At 36.3% G+C, this 18,941-nt stretch overlaps 1 non-coding gene across 1 annotated transcript; it reads right to left on the bottom strand.

The window, feature by feature from the left end:
* Window positions 1–16,291: 16,291 nt before the first annotated feature.
* LOC114622034 lies at window positions 16,292–16,424 on the bottom strand. Its single transcript, XR_003711530.1, has one exon. It is a non-coding gene; the product is annotated as a small nucleolar RNA SNORA17 (small nucleolar RNA).
* Between the last annotated feature and the right edge of the window lie 2,517 nt (window positions 16,425–18,941).

Below are 18,941 nucleotides of genomic sequence, written 5' to 3'. Positions count from 1 at the left end.
CTGTTACCTTAGCAATTTTCTTCTAAAAATGGCTTATTATACAAAAATATATCAGGGTAATTTCTTATATGGGAGACAGATATGTTGAGTGAAAGAACTGGAAAAAATATAAATAATAGCCATGGATGGCTTCTATTATTTTTTGAGAAAATTTCTCACATATATATATATATATATATACATATACATATATACATATATATACACATATACACATACACATACACATACACACACACATATATATATATATATATATATATCTTTTATGCCCTTTATTTAAACGGGGCGTCTACTTCTTATTTAGGAAGCTAAGGGGTAATATTGACCCTAGTGAGTGAGTCAAGAAGTATAAAAACATGGAGGTTAGAACTAGCACATTCTCTTTTCGTAGTCTGACAGTGACAAGATCTGAATGGTTTGGAGAAAGAGAAGAACCTAGCCAGGTTTATTCCCAAGCCTCACATTACACTAAACATCTTCCAGTGTTTCACCAAAAGACATGGAAGGAAATGGGTGGAAACCTGCCATTGGGGAGAGTCCAGGGAAACCTGAACTTACAGGGGACACAAAACTTCATTAACATTTGTACCATCTATGCAAGAGAGTCACACAACCAGAAACATTTTCAAGACAGTGGAGTTTAAAATAGCCAGATTGGATTTGTTTGGCTCCTTGACCATTGAGGAAAATATAGATAGGACAGAAACACTGTCAGTTCACACATCTAGACATGTACATCTGTTCCCTATTTGGGCCTCGTAAAAACAATATTCTTCATTACACCATGAATGCTTATCAGTTGTAAAAGAACCACAGAGTGTATTTCCCTTCTGTATCCCTCTCCTTCAAATATGAACACATACTTTATAAAAATAATATGTCAGGCCAGTGGTTTCATCATAATTTTCACATGCACTATCCTTTTCTAAGTTGTTTTCACTTATACCTTGCTATATATTTGTTCTTTTCTAAAGAAACACTGATCATGTGATATTTTAGACTCCATACACACACACACACACACACACACACACATACACACACACACACACATACATATACACACACATACATACACACACACACACACACACACACATATTGCTGTGGAATTAAGTTAACATTACTTAATGACTGAATGACTTACGAACATGTTTACTCAAATTAATACAATTTGCAAAGAAAAAGTACCAGAGATTTGCCATGTTATATAATATCAGAAGTAAAATATTCTGTCATTAAAATACTCTTAAATAAATATGATGTTAAGGTGACAAAATATCACAGGGAAGTTTGTATAGGAAGTATATAAAAATAATATTTGATATTATTTCATATACAGAAATATAAATTTAATTCACTTATAATTTATTACTTACCTATGGTATGTTATCAGTGTAAATTATACATTCATCTTGACTAACAATTTATTCAAACTTGATGATAGCTCTATAACAATAAATGTGATTATTTTCAAAGTAAGATAAAACATTGACTTTCACCACAATCATTATCATGTAAGTTTATCAAGTCTTGTGATTGTTCAGAGCATTTTATCTTCAAAAATGCTTACCATTTTTCAATATCATTGTTGATGCTTAATATTTGTGTCAGGATGGATAAAACAAGTTGAAAGTATACATTAGAACTCCACATTAAGTGTACATAACCTCTAACAGATCACAGGTCTTTCGATGTATTCTTCCCTTATATTTTTCAATGCTATCTACCGTAAACACTTCTAACTCTAGACTGCTGTCCAACACAACCTTGTATTTTAAAGTCATTACAAAATGAAAACAAATCCTTGAACTTTAAGGTTTAACTGGTAACTGTCACATGACATTCTCAAAAAACTCTTATATTAAAAGGGAAAGGTGAATGTTAATAAACAGAATCATGTTATACAGCCAACTATAAACCAGGAAGTATTAATATTGCCATATATCACTATTATAATTCAAAATAAATTGACTTTTAAAAGATTTTCCATCTTCTAACAAAATGAGAAGTGATTTCTAATATCTGCTTTGCAGGGAAGAGATTAACATTTATTTCTTTTTGTTTACATTTTTGCCACTGTTGTCTATTTTATGTTACTTTTCAATTTTTGGTGATGTGATCAATATGTTTGTGTGAGCAACCTGGTTGCTTTCCAGTCTTTGTCTTTGAGAATAATACTGAAATCATTACTGTAACACGTAGGAAGCCACAAAATGCTAACAAAACAGGCAAACAAGACTCAGAACCACTCCCTCTTCCTTCTCCAAAACATGATTTCCATGTATTTCTTACAGAATGAACTCAGAAAAAGACTTGCAGGATGTTGTGGATATGATTACATGTTTAAAATAAAATTTAAATTTAAATTCTGAAGTAATGATATAATTAAATATATACATTATTAACTTTAATAAATATATCATGTTTCTGAGAGCTGGAAGTTATAAAATGTAAAGAAGGAAGTGCCACAGAGAAGCAAGTAAGATTTTATACACTTTATAACCCAAACTTATTTAGGGTGAAATTCAAACCTCTTCTCCGTGGATTACCATAGTAAACTTGTAATAATGAATTGCTGTCCTATTAATTAAACAGTATTTATTCTCATAAAGTCAAAGTAATATCACTTGATATATGTCTAAAGAAAACTCCATTTGTATTCAGACTTAATTATTATTGGAACACAGAATTTAAAAAACATATAGTCTTCATGAACCATACACTCCCTCTCTTTGAACAGTCTAATTACAACTAGAGAGCTGCTTATTTCTACCAAGTTCTGTGAGCTAATGTGGACTCATAGGGTTATCATACCATGCTGGAGTTTGATGTAATTCACAGGGCTTTTTGCTGAGCAGGACTGTTGGTAACCTTCCTACTATGAGAGCTAGCATTTTGTACTTTCTGGTAAAATGAAAGCTATTTTTTATGGAGGTCACTTCCAGCTAAGAGTTATTTGCGTCTTGTTTTTCAAGTACACAATGTCTTCAGCAATAGAGCCTTTCCTTCCAATGCTTAGGATCAACCAAGGGCAATCATAAGAGTCTGTAATGTTTTGAGAGTCTTTGGACAACTGTGACCTGCAGTTCAAAAGAGTGCTTCTTATGCCTAGTGTCTTTTTTTTTCTTTTGGCTTGGAAATAGATAATTTATTCTGTTTTCTATTAGCAAATATTAGGTGTATTTTGTTAGAAAATGTACAAGACATTACTTAGGAAATGTACTGAACAAGAAAATTGGACAAATGTAGGGAAAACAAACTGTGAAAAGAAGGCAAACATGTATTATCTGAAAAAAAACCAACCTGGAGTATGATGCATGATCAAGGGATGAAAATTAATGCAGTCTGTTTCTATCTCTTGTTTCCAAATGGATGCAGTCTTAATCACTGTGCAATATAACAATCTATAAACATTTCTATAAACAGCTTATAGCATTCACAGTCTATATACATTGTCCTTATACCACTGATACATGCAATCTTCACCCCTCATTGTGGAAACACACTGAGATCAATACAGAAAACCAGTGACAATCAAAATGCAGAACTGTGGGGTCTAGTCACAATTATTACATCTAAACATGTCCACACCGAGAACTCAAAAGACATGGAGAACGGCTGACTGGAGAATGGAGAGAATCAGAGTATTTGATGATATCTGATCAACCTGATCTTGCACATGTGAGATGAAGAAGTTGCTAGCAACAGGCATGCTGAACTATATGGAAAAAAGGCTATAAGGCCTCCAGCCTGCATGAGAACTACAGACAATTGAGGAATATTGGGAATGCGAGCAGCAGCCTTCCTTAGAGAAGAACACACTAACTGTCCACTGGCAAATATTTATCCCTGAAAACAGACGTATAGGTAACAGTATATGGACTGAACAGGATTTATTTATAAATCACACATATGCTTATGATTATAATTAATGGAAAAAGGTCATAAATTTGAAGGATAGCAGTTAGGAATTTATTGGAGGATTTGGAGAGAAAAAAGGGATGAAAAAATTGTATTAACTATAATCTTAAAATTTTAAATAATATATACAAACTGGTCTTTGTAGATTTTTTGGGAGATACCACTTAAACTTTCTGTTCAATGGAGAACTGTCTAGAAATTTTGTATGTTATTGTCTTTATCAGGCATGATGGATATTAAAAATCTGTTGACTGCTAAATCAGAACAATGTGGGTTCTCATAGCAACACCTCCTTTCTGAACAGTGATGGTTGCATGGCAAGCATTAGTCATCTATAGTCTTCCTTCAGCAGTCAGTAAGCATTGCTTCCTGTTGCATTTCCAGGGGATCAGGTTGAACTCTAACTTTGTGTAAATCAATTTTAGTTTGTCTGATACAATTGCTGTCTCCAAGGCTTACAGCCTCAATCCACTAATCTAGACCTAGTCCTGGAACTTCTAGCCTCTGTACAATTTTATCTAGGCCCACATTGTTTTTAGCTTCTGAGACTTATTGCTGAATAAGTTTATCTCTTCCTTCTTCTTTTTGAGGTTTGGCTAGCTGGTTCAACTCTGCTGTTCTGGCTAAAACTCCTTTCTAAGTTGACTGATTCAATCTAACTTCTCTCTTGGTCTTCTTGCTGTGTGTCTTCTCAGACTAACTCTGGTAAAGTGTTCTAATCTTCTGGCTCCTTCTAATTCTGTCTCTATCTCTGTCCAGCTTGTTGTCTCTTTCACCTGTCTCAGTAAAACTGTCTTTTTTTCCCTCTTACTTCTCTGTACTGCTCTGTCTTGAGTAGCTTCCCTTTCCTCTCTGTTCTCAGGAGAGTTGGGGATATACAATTCTGTCACATCTTTCTCTGATTTGTCACTCCATTTGCTATTCAATTAGACATCACTTTCAAACAAGGGTACTGCCTTAGACAAACTAACTTTACCTTTATTATTTGGGATTAAAGGTGTGTGCTAAGGGCTGAGCCACACCACAACTAGGAACTGATACCTTCAGTAAATAACATATTGTGAGGTTCACAATGTTATCGAGTATCCCGCAACAACTTTGACCTCTAGATTATGCTTTCCTCCTCCTCCATGATTACTTCCAGCAACAAGGAAGAATAGAGTGACTTTTGAGCCTTAAAGACATAATACTCTTGCTTGTCCTCTTTCCTCCCATTTCTTTCTCCCTACCAGAAACCTCATCAGCATTGTTAGTGATAACTGTCGGGTTATGTTCTCCTCTCAGCCTTACCTGAACTATTTCTCATCTTGTTTCCACCCTTTCTGTACATGATGTTACCCAGTCAGCAATGGCCAGATGTGGTAAGAAATTTGATCTTCGGTCTTGTCCTACAGTCCTGTCCAGTAGGTCCTGAGCTAACCTAGGCCGTACCTGCCATCTGATAAAGTGGCTTTCTGCTAAGCTGAGGATAAAACCACACATCTTTCACAGTGGCTAATGATTCCTAAAGATCCTAGTCTATTTCCTGAACCTATCTTTCTGACATTTCTTTAATAGGCCTGCCTTCTGGACCTTCTGGATGAAGGGACTGAAGACTGAATATATGAACCAACTTCTTTTTATTTGGTCGTCATTTATGACAATCAGTGTGTGCACTTTTAAGTTGTATTTATAGTGCCTCTGCTCTATTCATGGGTAATTCCATCATTTTACAGGCTCTTGTACTATGTCACATTTTGTCTGCTTTCAAAGGTGGGTTGTTTCTTGTATCACTTTCTGAATAAAGCACTGCCTAACACTTTTCTCTCAGGCTGTGTTCTGAAAGAGATCCAAGATTATAATTTATTTCTATCTTTCCTCACTTACTAAATGTTTAATATTTGTATTCTATCTAATTACATCCATTTTTTCTGTAGCAGGTATGCATACTCCATACTGAAGGATATTCTTTGTATTGTTCCACATGATAGTAAGGCCTAGTGCACTGCAGCCCTTATTTTAAAAATGAATACATTAAAGCAACACAGACCTCAACACATTTTTAGTGCACACGTGTTTTCCCCCTCCTCCTCCACGTAAGAAATATATTCCATGCTAAACTAATGTTTCTGGCCACAAATTGTAATATAAGTAAACATACACACACACATGATATTGTGGAAAAGAATTTTGAATGGATTTTACTTTTGTTCAAATGGATTTAACTTTTGTTTGACTAATCCAACCTTCATTCATCTTTCAGCAACTGCTTCATTAGTGAGGTCATGTTATGCAATTATAAAATACATATAACTCTCATGTCATTTGTTTCTTTTCTACTATCTATAATTACTTATTCAAATTATTAATATAAATTTTGTTTTTAACATCATTTTAAGTAATTGCTATTGTACTTACTTCATATAATGATGTGAAGAAGTTACATTTTTATAAGGATCACAACAGTAAACTATTTAAGGTCACATAAGGTACAGTTTAGATTTAATACACATTTAAGAAGCACATTAATAAAAAAAATTATATTATATGTAATACTTCTTTTTATAAATACATTATTGGGCTGTAGACATATCTATATGATTCAGTAATTAAAAGCAATTAATTCAGTGACTTCTGATGTACAGCCACCTGGAACACAGTTGGTATGCAGAAGTACATGTGAGCAAAACATTCAACACATAAAGTAAAAAAATATAAAAACAAAAATCAATGTATTTATTCAATATATATGAGTATGTTGTCTGCATGTATATCTATGAACAACATACATGCCTGCTGCCTATGATACCAGAAAATGTCATTGTAATCGATCCCTTAAGACTAACTTCATAGAAAGTTATGATTTGCTTTGTAGTTTCTGGCAATTGAACATATGTCTTGCAAGAAGAGCACTCAGTGCTCTTTAACCACTGAGCCATCTTTCTATCCCCTACATTTCTTTTATAAGTTGGTTATGCCTAGTTATATATCTACTCTTGACATTTAAAATATTAATTAATAACATGTTGGTATTATGCTGAAGAGATGTAAATTTAAATTTTATTAGTTTCCATAAAATTACTCCCTAAAATCATCACACGCTTTTAATATCGAAGCAATACTGAAGAAATAATTTTTATTGCTTCTTTGGCACTGTCATGAAAAAATAAATTACTTTTCCAGTGTTTTAACTTGCAGTTCCTTTATCACTAATAATCCAGATATTTGTTTTGAATAGTAAGTTATAAACAGCTGTCATTGGGTACTTTTAAATTGCTAAGAATTCTAAACTTTGCATAAATTTACTCACTTTTCTCAACTGTTTTAGAGAGTTGTTATTCTTCCTTCAATATAAAAATGTATAAACTGTGCCTATCAGTAGCTCAACACAACACGAGACCCAGGCTATCTGGGCCGTGCTCTTATACATTCTACTCTAGTAGCATCCTCAGTTGTGAAGAAATAATTCCTAAATTTCAATTTTGTACCATTTTTATTACTTTTAATTTTAAGAAAATAAAAATTCTATCATTAAAACTAGAGAGGAGAGCATTTTAATAGATAATCTTGTATTTAAAGATTTTCTTTGCTCATACCACAGGCATGTTATTATATTGTTTTATACAATTATTGCTTCACAAGAAAATACAAACAAGTTAGTTCATAAAAGATCAAGCTTCCTGTTTCTTTTTTCAGGTAATGTATAATTTTTATCATTGCTATATTAGGGTCAAATAATCATTTATAAATAACATCTCTGGATATTCAGTTTGCAGGGTGCTGGAAATTACTCAGAAACAGAACTTCACAAAATAAATATAGGATATATTGAAGATAAATACATACTTCTGTATCTCCATATTCTAACGTAAAGAAACAATATTTATATATCATTAAATCTGTAATCACTGATGGAATTTTAGGGTCATTTTAAAAGTATAAAAGATGGGGTAAAGAGATAAACAGAGAGTTCTCAACTGACAAATCTCAAATGGCTGTGAAGCACTTAATGTTCAACATCCTTAGTCATCAGGGAATTGCAACTCAAAACAACACTAAGATTCCACTTCACATCAGTCAGAATGGCTAAGATCAAAAACTCAGGTGATAGGAGATAGTGGTGAGGATGTGGAGAAAGAGGAACATTCCTCCATTGTTGGTAGGACTGCAAGCTTGTACAACCACTCTGGAAATCAGTCTGGCGGTTCCTCAGAAAATTGGAATTAGTTCTCCATGAGGACCCAGCTATACCACTCCTGGGCATATACCCAAGAGACGCTGCAACATATAACAAGGAAATGTGCTCCACTATGTTCATAGCAGCCTTATTTTATAATAGTCAGAAGCTGGAAAGAACCAGATCACCTTCAACAGAGGAATAGATACAAAAAATATGGTAAGATTACAAGATGGAGTACTACTCAGCTATTAAAAACAATGAATTCATGAAATTCTTAGGCAAATTAATGGAACATGAAAATATCATCCTGACTGAGGTAATCCAGTCACAAAAGAACACACAGGATATGTACTCCCTGATAAGTAGATATTAGCCAAAAAGAAGCTCGGAATACCCAAGATATAACTCACAGACCACATGAAATGCAAGAAGAAAAGGTATCACATCAAAGTGTGAATGCTACAGTCCTACTCAGTAGGGGGAAGATAATTATCTCTGGGAAGTAGAGGGAGAGAGAGATCTGGGAGAGGGAAGGTGGGTAAAGAGGCCCAGTTCTAGTGTTGGAGGAGATGGGGGAGAAGTACAAAGTGTCAGGAATTTAAAAGTGTGTAGCAGTGGGAGAGGGCAAACTGGGGGTAGCCAATAGAAAGTCTCAGATGCCAGGGACCTAAGAGAACTGAAGGAAAGACCATCCAGAGTCTGTCTTAATTAGAGATCCATCCCGTTTGCTGACACCAAACCCAGACACTATTGTTGATGCCAAGAAGTGCTTAGTAACAGGAGTCTGGTATAGTTGTCCCCTGAGAGGCTCTGCCAGAGCTGGACTAATACCAATGTGGATGTACACAGCCAAACATTGGAATAAATGTGGGGACTCCAATGGAAAAGTTAGGGCAAGAACTGTAGGATCTGAAGGAGTTTGCAACCTCATAGGAAGAACAACAACATCAACCAAACAGACTCTCCAGAGTTCCCATGGTCTAAAGCACCAAAGAAGGAGTACACAGGAGACACTCATGGCTCTATATGGATATGTAGCAGAAGATTGCCTTATCTGGCATCATTTAGAGAGAATTCCATTGATCCTGTGAAGACCTGATGACTCAAGTTAGAACAACACTAGGGTGCTGAGGCAGGAGTAGGGGAGTGGATGGGCAGCACCCTTATAGAGGCAGGAAGAGGAAGGAGGGGAGAAAGGCCTTGTGGAGGGAAGACTGCAAAGGGGAATAATATTTGACATATAAGTAAATAAAATAAGCCATAAAAAGATATGCATGTATGAAGATAAAAAATATAAAATAATACCTCAATAAATCCCAGTCTTAAAGAAAGTTACATGTGATGGTGATATTCAGTAATTTTACAAATTAGAAATACCACAGTGAACGAATCAGTTACTTATTAATAGGTTTTCTTGTACACAACTTACAATCACATTCTGAAAGATGAGCTTTATAATACCTAATGTTTATACAATTTCAGAAGTTCTGTTTGGGAAAAGTAGACAGCAACAAATTTAAGCACAAAGAGCAATCATATCAAATTTCTCTTCACAATCTTGCCACAGATGTTGCTTTCCCCAGTCATCTCTGTATCATCTGACTTGTTTCCTCCATCATGCCAAAACTCTCTTGTCTGTAATACAGTTCCACTCCATCAGAAATTGTCCATGGTCTCAACTGTTTATGTAAGTTTCATTCCTTCCATATGTTTTCCTAAGTTTTGCTTTTTAAAATACTCTGAATCAGTGCAATATATATTTCATAATATACCTTGTGATGATACTTATGATAAAGATATTTCCTGCTATATGTTAAATTCAATATAGTTTTTATTGGTTTTATGCACATAATAAAAGCCTAAATTAATGCTTTGAAATAAATTGTTCATTGCTATCAATTAAAATCTGTAGCCCTTACAAGATCTTTAACATCATACCAATACTGGTAGCTAAATGTGCTGCACGTTTTTTATCCCCTAAAATCAATCTAGCAAACGTAATCAAAAACTGTTCATAGTACATTACTGTTACTTACATTCTGTTCAAGAAAAAGCATAGTTCATTTGGACACAAACCACCAAAGAAGCTATTTTGTAGTACTTCTTTGTATTAACATATTAATGTAAATTTGAATAATATAATTTAGGATGAACCATTAATAATGTGATAACAATTGCTTGCTGTGAATTTTACTTCTTCTAAATGCATATGACACAGGTGTCCTCTAAGTTAGACATGTGCATATTAATGTTCATTTGAATTAGACACATTGCTGTACCTCTCCATTAAGACAGGTAGCTGAGAAATGGCACACATTTTTAAAGACTCTTCTTAAAGTGTGCTGAAATCTAAGATGAGACTCAACTATCAAAAAAAAAATGGATGCTTACTTGGAAATTCGTCAAAATAGCTCTGCTATGCTTTTTTGCTTTTGGCCTTTGTGTCAGGGGGAAGAGTCAGGATGTCTAGTTACCCAAGAAGTGCAAATTCACAAGAGAACAAATTGTAAATTTACAGATAATTAACATTCTATTGTTGTGCTAAATGTAATGCATCATTAATCCCAGTGAATCTTAAGAAGAAATGAAGCTTACTGAAGCCTGAGCATTGAAGAAATCTGGAGAGCATGGCTTCCATCCTGAATAATTAAGCAAGAAAAGATGAAAACCAATTTTGAGAAATATATTGGATGAATAGCATTTTATGATTCATTTTAATGCATTGCATCTATGTGCACAGGAATACAAACATATATGAACATTGTGTGCATTTATATTTAAAAAATTCAAAATTAATGAAAATTGTTTTATAGCTCTATATTTTTATGCTTCAAAACTTTTCCCAGTTTATTCATGATGACAGGAAACATTTCAAAAATATATAAATCTTTTTATTAGGCAGTCAACTCTATTGTTATTTACTTTGAAAATGTATGGCAGCTATATACAGTAATTGTCTTCTGACAGTACTTGATAAAAACAAGACTGAGGCAGGCTGCTTTACTTTTATACTGTGCCTCAAATAATTCTGGAATACTATTTGTGTGGAGTTCTGTGGATAAGCTGTAGGAGAGGTAATAAGTAGAATTTTCTCACAAGATGTAAAATAATGAGAAAGTTATCCAAATTTACTTTTGCTCATAAAATAACAATAATGACTAAAGATTTTCATAAGCAAATTTACCTTGTATTTCCTGTAGTATTATGCTAAAAAATGTAGAGATCTGGAGTAAAGGAAGATACATATATCTGAGTTACAGCTGTTCTTAGCTCATCTATATTTATATTTTAATGGCAGCTGTTATTGGTATAATTTGATGACAGATGCAAGATTTATACATAGTACAGTTAGGTGTATCAGTCTATTCATAGAATTGTGTTAGCAGCAATACTCTCAACTTCTATTTTTATTTCTACTTGAGAACATGCTAGCCACTGAAATAGGCAATCTATTCCTCCCTTATTATCTCTTTGGAAAACATTAAGCATCTTTCTGCTTTAAAAAAAAAAGGCTACTTTTCATATATCATTGTAGAATTCTTGGGATTTCCCAATTCTTGTAAGCATGTCAAATGAAAATAATTCTTTCTTACTGACAATTCAAGTAGCTTTTTTCTTGTATTTTATCCAGCTTCCCTGAATAAAATCAAGAGTACCATTTGTACAGAATTATAAGCAGAAATAATTTATTTGTTATTTTGCGGCAAAGGCCCTAAGATGTTGTTCCATTAAGATGTTGTCTTCTATGATTTTTTTCTTGATATCTATTCCCCTTATTATGTTTTTTATTGAAAATATAATCTTTTCTTACAGAATATTTATTGATTACAGTTTCCCATCCACTATTCTCAGTTCCTTTCCATCACCCCTTCCCTCTGGATCTACTCCCTTTCTGTCTCTCATTAGAAAAGGAAAGGCTCCTAATACATAACAACCAAAATAAAAAATAGTTAGATAAAGCAAAAACATCACATCTAGGCTAAACATGGCAAACATATAGAAGGAAAAGAACTACAATAGGATGCTGAAGATTCAGGGACATATCCCTTCATTCACTCAAGAATCCCATAACAATACTGAGCTATAAACTAAATAGTATACACAGAGGACCAGGTGTGACCTGTGCGTACAGAGGAGGCCCTGTGCTTGCTACTTCAGTCTATGTGAGTTCTTATGATCATTGTTCAGTTGAGAGGTCCTTGTTTTCCTGGTGTCCTCTGTGCTCTCTGCCTCTATCATTGTCTCTGGCTACACTTCTGTTGGATTTTTCTGACCCCTGTGGAGAGGGATTTGGTGGAGACATTCCATTTAGAGCTATGTGTTCCTAGAACTCTCTCCGTATTATCAGTCTGAGGTTCTCTGCATCTATTTCCATCCTTTGCAAGAGGAACTCTCTCTAATGATAACTGATTTAGCCATTGATAAGTGAGTATAACAGAACATCATTACACTACACGTCATTTTATTACTATCTTTTGTTTGTCTCTAGACCTGTAATGTTTGTTTTTACATTAAATCTAGACAGTCTAGAACTGATTGTTGGTTGTCCAAGCTGTGTAAAGTATGGGTTCCATCTTGTTGAATTGGGCTTAAATCCACTCAGATTTTGATTGACAGCTCTCACAGTCTATGCCACCATTGCATAGCATATTTTTTAGGCAGGAAAGAAGGTAGATTTTGAGTTGTGTGACTTTCAGGGTGTCTAGGTTTCTCTTTTGGTAGGCTGTAGTGTACCTTTCCACAGCAAAGACACTAGAAAGCAGGGACAAAGGCACCAGTTCACCTTCTCTCTGTTTAATGAGTTTTGTCCTCAGCAACTGGGCTTCTCTCTCAGTTCAAACAGAGCAACCCGTTATTTTAGCAAAAGCTCAGGCTGTTTGGGGTTTCTCCAGAAGCTCCTCGTACAATATATCAATTGAATGCAAACCAATCCCTCACTGGAAGCTATATTTTTTTGACAAAAGATGTCCAGTTGAGGCTTGATATATCCTACTATTATTAGGAGACATCATTAGGATTGCCTTCACTTATTCTTAGAAATATTACACTGCACTGGAAAGTTTGATTATTTGTTTGTTTTGTTTATTTAACTTTATTTGTCTTACTTATTCACTTTACATTTTGCTCATTTCCCCTCCCAGCCAACCCCTCCCATGCAGTAGATATTTTTATAACATCTCTCAAATGTCCTTCAATTCAATTTCTTCTATCACTCTCCCTCTGTGTTCCCTCCGTTATCATTAGCTTTCCTGCTCTTCCTCACCTTATTCTCACATTTCTCTGCATTCCCATAATCCAACTATAAAGTCTATTCAATTTCCATCCTCCTGGAAATATATTTGTCTTTCCCCTAGTCCCTTTCTCTATACCTCTGAGTCTACAGATTGCAGCTTGGTTATCATTTATCTAATGGCTACTATTCAGAAATAAGTGAATGTATATTGATTTTTCTGAGACTGGGTGATCACAATCAGTAATTTTTTTTCTAATCTCATCTATTTTACTACAAATTATATATATCATTTTTAACAGCTGAGTAGTGTTCTACTGTATAAATGTACCATATTTTCCATTCTTTATCCATTCTTCTATTGAAAGGCTATCAAAATTGTTTCCAGTTTCTAGCTATTATATATTGAACAGCAAGGAACATGGTTAAGCATATGTCTTTGTGGTAGAATAAAAGAGTCTTTGATTATATAGGTCTTGATGTAGATAAAGAACCAGATTTCTGACTAAAAGACATATTGCTTTGCATAATGGCTGTACAAGTTTGCATTCCCACCAGCAATGAGAGAGTGTTCCTCATATTCTACAGTCTTGGAGCATGAGCTTGTATCATTTATCTTAGTCATTCTGACAGGTATAAAATGGAATTTCAGAGAGAGTCAATTAGATTTGCATTTCCCTGATGTCTAGGGATGTTGAGTACTATGTGTTTCTAGGCAATTTGAGTGTTTCACTTATTGTGAATTAGTTGTTTAGATCTATACCCCTAAATTAGATTCTTTAGCTTGTTGATATCTAGTTTCTTGCCTTTTTATATTTTAGATATAGCCTTTCTGTCAGAATTGGATCCATTCTGTGGGGTGACATTTGTATTATTGATGGTGTTTGTTGCTTTACAGAAGTTTTTCAGGTTTATAAGGTCCCATTTGTTAATTGTTAATCATAGTGCCTGTGATATCGTTGTTCTGTTGATGAGGTTGTTTCCTGTGCCAACGAGTTCAAGGCTATTCCCCATTCTCTTGTATTAAGTTCAATGTATCAAGTTTTATGTTGAGGTGTTTTGATTCACTTCGTCTTGTGTTTTGTGCAGGGTGAGAGATATAGATCTAATTGCATTCATCTATATGGCATTGTGACAGCACCACTTTTGAAGTAATCTTTTACTCAGTATACATTTTTGAATTTTTTAATGAAAAATCAGGTGTCCATAGCTCTGTGTTTATTTCTGGATATTCATTTTGATTCCATTGATCGATGTGTTTGTTTTTACTCAAAAAGAACAGCTCATATTACTACAGCTCTGCTATCCATCATGAAATTGGGAAGGATAATACTTTCAACAGTTCTTTTATATTGTTTCATTTTGAATTTTACATCATGCAGCCTAATCCCACTCATCTTCCTCTGCCCTCAAGACCTGCTTTCCACCCTTGCACTCTCATGCCCAACAGGAAAAAAAGAAACCAAAACCTTGTTTTGGAAGCTGTGATATATAACAGTATGTTCTGCAGTATACCCTTTTGGCCACACTTCGTTGCTTGCAAAAGTTCTTTGCAATAAGTCCTTGATCTGGTACTAGGAATCTGGCTTTTGCTACTCTATCAGTGCTAGAACCTCACTAGGACTCCTCCTTGATATACTGTTGTTACCTTGTGTCAAGAAAATCCTGTAATTTTTAATCTGAAGGATTGGTCACTTCATGAACTCCATCATTTCATCAATGGGATAGAAATTGGTATAAACCAATTCAAAGCCCTGGATCTGGGAGCTATCTGAGATGGTCAACTTGTGGCCTCCTTACCAGAAGTCCTGGCAACCAGAGCCAGGTTTATTTTGCTGCCTAAATGAAACTCTAGGCCTGCTCTTTTAAGTAAAGCAGCTGGTGAGGCCAGTTCTCCTACTCTAATGATCCTGCATCCATCTCTCCCACCTGTCCATAAGTATTAAGGAACAAGGGAGGGTAGAAATTCACCTCTATCTCATCCTAGCTACTTTACAGTAGGTAAGCATCAGGGCTGGCTTTCCTGTGCCCACATCTTCCAGGCCAAGCACACCTGCAACCCCACATCTAGGGCTCAGTTGAAGTGCAGTCACTGATCTCCAGAGCGCTTGAGGAGGTGAGGGGCAGGGCCAGCTTTCATGATCTCATGCCCTATGGCCAATTCTCCTGGCTACCATAGTTGGCACAGGGAGAACATGATGGAGGGCACAGTCATACTTACAGGACCACGTCACTCACAACTCCCTCACTGTGGTGGTCTCTCCCTAGTACTTCAGCTGGCTTGAAGCATTGTCCACTCTTTTGCTCTTTTGCTGCCAGGACCAGTTATCCCATGATGCCCAGGCAAAAGGTGCAGCCAGTTTTGCACAACCCTCAGACAGCAACATGTACAAAGGTGGCATTGCAGACCAGGAGTGTCTACCTGGCCATTGGTGGTAACAGATCTCAGGTACTTTAAGGCCAGATGTGGCCTGCAGTGGCAACATTGGCCACTGTTCCTTTCAGACATGACTGGCAACTCACATTAGACTGTTCCTCACTACCATCAATTCTCCAATTTTTCTTCTATTCATTGTTTTCACATCCTTCTGGGTTTTGTTTGTTTGTTTGTTTGTTTGTTTGTTTTTTTCTGTTCCAATTCCCCAATACTTAGTTGCTACCTTATTAGTGCCTGGAAGTCTAAGAATGTCTGGGGTTGTCTGAGAAGTGATTTCAGGAGTGCCATGTTCAACTTGTGATTTACAGCATGGAGCAGAGGTTATCTCAGTTATGGTTTGTTCATCGCCCTCCTCAAGCATATGCTGTGCCAGACTGGTGGCCATCTCAGATTAGCTCCCTGTCTGAGCTCATGACTGTTGTCTTATGTTAGTTTTGGCTCACTCCTTGCCTGGGCATACTTGGGTGACCACATGTGAGGTCCATCAGGTCTGAAAGGACCCAGACTGGTGGTCATTTCTGTCTTGCTATTTTAAGAGAAAGATAGGCCATTAATTATTCAGATGTTCATAGATTAGAACACTGAAAGAAGACATAGACTCTTTCTTCTCTGCCACCTACTAATACACATGTGACAAAGCAGCTACCCCTGCAATGCCTCTGGGTGACAAGTCTCAAGTTTGTTTGTTTTGTTTTGTTCTGGTGTGTGTGTGTGTGTGTGTGTGTGTGTGTGTGTGTGTATGTGTATGTATGTTTCCAGAGGAAGTTGAGAATTGCCATTTCAAGGTTTATAAAGAATTGTGTCAGACCTTTGACAGAGATTCTATTGAATCTGTAGAATTCTTTTCTTTCTTTTATAAATTAATTTTTATTGGATATTTTATTTACATTTCAGATGTTATCCCTTTATCCCATTTTGCCCCCACCCTGAAACTCTCATTCCATCTCACCTCCTCCTGCTTCTATAAGGATGTGCCACCATTAACCCACATACTCCCACCTCCCCACCATCAAATTCCCCCACACTGGGGCACCCAGCCTTCACAGGACTAAGAAATTCCTCTCCCACCTATGCCTGACAAAGCCATCCTCCCCTACATATACACTTGGAGACATGGGTGTCTCCCTATGTGCTCCCAGGCTGTTGGTTTAGACTCTGGGAGCTCTGATTGGTTGGTATTATTGCTCTCGCCATGAGACTGAAAACTCCTTCAGCTTCTTCAGTATTCTCTCTAATTCCTCCATTGGGAACCCTGTGATCAGTTCAATGGTTAGCTGTGAGAATCCACCTCTTTACATGTCAGCCTCTGGCAGATCTAAGGAGACTGCCATATCAGGCTCCTGTCCTCACTTGCTTCCTGGAATCCACATCACCATCTAACTTTGATGACTGCACATGAGATGGATACACAGGTGGAGCAGTCTCCAGATGGCCCCTCCTTCAGTTTCAGTCTTTGTCTCCATATTTGCTCCTATGAGTATTTTATTACTCCTTCTAAGAAGGACCAAAGCACCCATACTTTGGTCTTTGTTCTTCATGAGCTTCATGTGGTCTGTGTGTTGAATCTTGGATATTGTGAGCTTTTGGGCTAATATCCATTTATCGGTGAGTACATGAGTGCATGCCATGTGTGTTCTTTTGTGATTGGGATACTTCACCCAGGATGATATTTCTAGTTTCATCCATTTGCCTAAGAATTTCATGATTTCATTGTTTTTAATAGTGAGTAGTACTCCATTGTGTCAATGTACCATTTTCTGTATCCATTCCTCTGTTGAAGGACATCTGGGTTCTTTCCAGCTTCAGACTGCTAAATAAGACTGCTATGAACATAGTGGAGCATGTGTCCTTGTTATATGTTGGAGCATCTTCTGGGTATAAACCCAAGAGTGGTATAGCTGGGTTCTCAGGTAATGCTATGTCCAATTTTCTGAGGAACCTCCAGACTGATTTTCAGAGTGATTCCACCAGCTTGCAATCCCACCAACAATGGAACAGTGTTCCTCTTTCTGCCATCCTCACCAGCAACTGCTATCTGAGTTTTTGATCTTAGCCATTCTGACTGGTGTGAGATGGAATCTCAGTGTTGTTTTGATTTGCATTTTCCTGATGACTAAGGATAGGGAACATTTCTTTAGGTGCTTCTCAGCCATTTGAGTTTTCTCTGTTGAGAATTCTTTGTTTAGGTCTGTACCCCAATTTTTTATTAGGCTTATTTGGTTGTGTGGAGTCTAGTTTCTTGAGTTCTTTGTATATATTGGATATTAGCCCTCTATCAGATGTAGGATTATTAAAGATCTTTTCCCAATCTGTTGGTTGCCATTTTGTCCTATTGACAGTTTCCTTTGTCTTGCAGAAGCTTTGCAATTTTATGAGGACACATTTGTCAATTCTTGATCTTAGAGCATAAGCCATTGGTGTTCTGTTCAGGAACTTTTCTCATGTGCCCAAGTATTTGAGGCCCTTCTCCACCTTCTTTTCTGTTAGTTTCAGTGTATCTTGCTTTATGTGAAGGTCCTTTATCCACTTGGACTTGAGCTTTGTACAAGGATATAAGAATGGATTGATTGCATTCTTCTACATGCTTTGCAGCACACAGTTTGTCTTCTAGGCTCCAGCTGCCCGTACTCCACTGCTGCTGCTGTTCATAGTGGTCATCACATGGTACTGGCATCTCCAAACCACTGATGTCTTTTACTGCAACTAGAATGCAGTTTCACAAATAGCCTCTCATAGACTCTTTTCATAATGCTCAGCCTCAACTTCTCTGCATGTCCCCTTTGGTCCTGGGTCTTCAACTGCCACAGAGACCAGAAAAGATTACCAAGGCAAATTAATGCCACATAGTGTCATCCACTGTCAGGTTATATTTATATTCTTTCCAAACATCACATGTTCTCTGTCAGAGCCAGCCCTGCTTACACACTGAAGGCCTAAAATCAGCTATAGGCCTAAAATCAGCAATAGGCCTGACATACATGCCTGCTAACACAAAGTCTTGGATCTCTGTGGAAAAACACTGAAACAGATGCCTGGAAGCTATTGTAAACAAGCAGCTTTGGTGGAAAATTCTCAGGGTGAATACACAGACCTTATAGATAGGTAGCCTTGGTGGATAGTACCAATTTAGATAAGGACAAGTGAATCATAGGTGGAGTCATAGTGATCTGTCCCCTGAACCTTCACCC

This window comes from Grammomys surdaster, unplaced genomic scaffold, assembly GCF_004785775.1.
Source record: "Grammomys surdaster isolate TR1022 unplaced genomic scaffold, NIH_TR_1.0 63, whole genome shotgun sequence".
In the NCBI taxonomy this organism is placed as follows: domain Eukaryota; kingdom Metazoa; phylum Chordata; class Mammalia; order Rodentia; family Muridae; genus Grammomys; species Grammomys surdaster.
This window is presented reverse-complemented; position numbering and strand designations above follow the sequence as displayed.